This window comes from Ipomoea triloba, chromosome 10 (genome assembly GCF_003576645.1).
Source record: "Ipomoea triloba cultivar NCNSP0323 chromosome 10, ASM357664v1".
NCBI lineage: Eukaryota > Viridiplantae > Streptophyta > Magnoliopsida > Solanales > Convolvulaceae > Ipomoea > Ipomoea triloba.
This window is the reverse complement of record NC_044925.1, coordinates 13,350,779-13,354,229: the sequence shown is the minus strand read 5'-3', so window position 1 is coordinate 13,354,229 and position 3,451 is coordinate 13,350,779. Positions and strand designations below refer to the sequence as shown.

Sequence of the window (3,451 nt, the reverse complement as noted above, 5' to 3'; positions counted from 1 at the left end):
TCTTAGAGACAGTTTGATACTTTCCCATCAACTAAATTTATGAGAAAATGTTTCCAAAGAATATGTTTGATTAGAATAACTTTACATAGAAAATTAATGACAAATACACACACACAACTATAATACTACATCGTAACGTAATGAATCATATATTGTAAATTAGATTATGAAAAACTTTAACTGTGTAACGGGATGTGATAAACAATATGTAATGGTGGGAGAGTCAAATTGTTTATATTTATAAGTGACTTTTAGTCTGATGCTAAAAAAGATAAATACATAATTGAATAAATTTAGTAGATCAGAATCCAGTATGCAGGAAAATAGAATCCTACCTCTGGTAGGTGGGATGATTTACTTTCCTTATATCATGTGATTTTCATCGACCCCAAATCAAAGATCACACTAAAAGTGAGAATAATTTTATCACATTTTAAATTCCCAGGACAGTTTGAACTTTTCTGTCTATCATATGCCCTCTTACTTCAAAATTTGCAAAAATTTGTGTATAGGCGTTGCATGTGGTTATACAACACCGTTGCATGGAATTGGAAGATATGCTAAGACAGTTCATCAGCCGGGCTGCTCCGGGGTTGCCTGCACAACCAACCAAAACTTTGGCTTTGCGGAGATTGCCGCCCGCCACTCAGACGCCACTGTCCTAGTCATGGGGTTAGACCAATCAATCGAAAGAGAAGCTAATGACCGTGTAAGCCTCCTCCTTCCAGGATTGCAGCAAGAGCTTGTGGCAAGAGTCGCCAGGGCTTCCAGAGGTCCTACTATATTAGTTCTCATGTCTGGTGGCCCTGTGGATGTCACATTTGCCAGAGACGATCCTAAAATTTCTGCCATTTTGTGGGCTGGCTATCCTGGCCAAGCAGGGGGTGCTGCCATCGCTGATATTTTGTTTGGAACTGTCAATCCAGGTTGGTCTGCCTGTCTTTCTTTTACTTTAGGAAAATTACATTTTTCCACCCTAAATTACAAGGCGATGGTAGGATTTGTCCTTATTTGTTAATCAGTTATTGTCTCTAAACTATAATGTTACATTGTTTCAAAAAAAAAAAAAACTATAATGTTACAAATTTCGTCATTTTTTAAACAAAACATTAGGAACAAAATTTACAATATTAGTTATAGCTTAGGGATGAGAAGTGTGAGAACAGTCGATCAGAAAAAGGACAAGATTTACAACTTTATTTTTAGGGACGAAAACTAAACAGGCTAACAAGTAAGGATGAATACTACAGACCAAAAAGTGCAATTTTTCCTTTAATTTACTCTAGTTGTGGTTGCTCTCATGTATGTCATGTGAATTGTTAGGTGAAGGGTCAAATCGAGTAATTAGTGGCTAGATGATTGTTGGGTTTAGACCGGTAAAGAGTCAAGTCCAACACCCTACCTCTTAAAAATGTGAAAATATACCACCCTACTTTTTAAAAAATGTGAAAATATAGTGGTATATAAAGAAATAAAGTTACACATTCGCTATGAACTATAACTTTTGATATAGTGATAAGCGCTCCATCCTAAGATGATTCATGCCTTTTGTTTAGGTGGGAGGCTCCCAATGACATGGTACCCAGAAAACTATGTGCAAAAGGTGGCTATGACAAACATGGAAATGAGAGCTGGAGCAGGGTACCCTGGGAGGACCTACAGGTTCTATAAGGGGCCAGTGGTGTTCCCATTTGGGGCTGGAATGAGCTACACCAACTTCAAGCAAAGCTTAGCCCAAGCCCCAACTACTCTTTCAGCGCCCCTCCTTGCAAAAAGTGCAAACATGACCACAAAGTTGAACGATGAAGTTAAGGTTGCACATACCAACTGTGACTCTCTCAACTTAGAGCTCCACGTTGACGTGAAGAACACCGGCGAAATGGACGGAACTCACACCGTCATGCTCTTCTCTGCCCCGCCCCGCCTCGCCAAGAACACGGCTCACCCTGAGAGGCAATTGGTGGCCTTTGAGAAAGTTCATGTTATGGCTGGAGCTAAGAAGAGGGTAAGGCTCAATGTTAATGCGTGTAAACACTTGAGCGTTGTTGATGAGTTTGGGGTTCGAAGAATCCCAATGGGTGAACACAGCATTCACATTGGCGATGATCTCAAGCATTCAGTGTCCCTGCAAACATCCAATTTGGAACAAATCAAGGTATAGAAAAGATTCTTGAGGATACTAGCTAGGATGATCAAGATCAAGAACTTATTTATTGGAATATGTGTTGCTATACTCTTTTTTTCTGTCTTTTGTTCCAAACCTTATAGCATTTGCTTATTTTCTTCAAAAGGGGATTAGGAGCATCATATCATCAAGTGTAAAAAGGCATGATTGATTGTCAAATAGAAAAAAGATGCATCAAATAGCCTTACTAGCTAGATTAGAGATTTGAGAAGAATAAATGTGAAAGTTTATGTAATTGGGTTGTTCCATACAATAATGTAGAGCGATACTTATCATGTGTAATTTGCTGAAAAACAAATATATATGATATGGTTGTTTTGGAATGAATTAGTGGTGGTTATATCAATTATCAACTAAATTATATAAGAACCAATGCTAATGGGATCCAAATATATATATATATATATATATATATATATATATATATATATATTAGTAAAGAGCATTGATAACTCGTACATTTTGATTTTATCTTTGTACAATAAAAATATATTTTCAAACTTGTCATCTTCCCTTTTTAACTAACTACAGTTTTATACATATAATATGACTATACTTCCACCCAAGCCTACTCCAAGCAAGTCTTCTCGGTCCACTAACCTTTCATGCCGGCCTCAGCGCACTTCAAACAATCTCCCAAGCCTTGCCCCAACTTACTATCTTCTAACCTATGATTATATCATATCGTGAATCAGAATTCACTATAAGCATTATATGATAAATCCTGATTCAAATTATGTACATAAATTTAACATATTAAATAATTTCAATTAACAAATTATGTATATTTTGTTATTATGTATATAATTTAGCTAGATTAAAGTTCAAATTGTGCATATGTGAACCTTAATCCATGAAATAATTTGGGCCAACCTATTGGCCCTTCTTGGACTAGCCTGCTAGGGTGAGCCCATCACAAATCTTCAATATATTTAATCTGTTCAAAAGCAATCATTATTGTGTGGACCATGGTGTACATAATTGTGTGGATCATCAGGGTTGATTTTTATTTTTTATGTGGCCCCGTTCTTATAAATAAATGAGAACCTACCAAAAGTCTTAGCGCAATCTTTAGATCTAATACGTAAAACATATGATTTTTATTTGAAGTTATCTCTGCAGATTCAAGGCTTGAGGCATCATCTGTGCAGTTGGGAAACAAAATGGTTTTGTCATGCTCAACTAATTAGGTCCTAATTATTAGGAGAGAGAAGTAATTTGGGATAAAACTAATGTGTTTTAGAATTAATTGTAGATTTTTTTTTA

At 36.2% G+C, this 3,451-nt stretch overlaps 1 pseudogene; it reads left to right on the top strand.

The window, feature by feature from the left end:
* The window catches only part of LOC116032406, a 6,280-nt pseudogene extending 4,099 nt beyond the window's left edge, over positions 1-2,181 (top strand).
* The last annotated feature ends 1,270 nt before the right edge of the window (positions 2,182-3,451 follow it).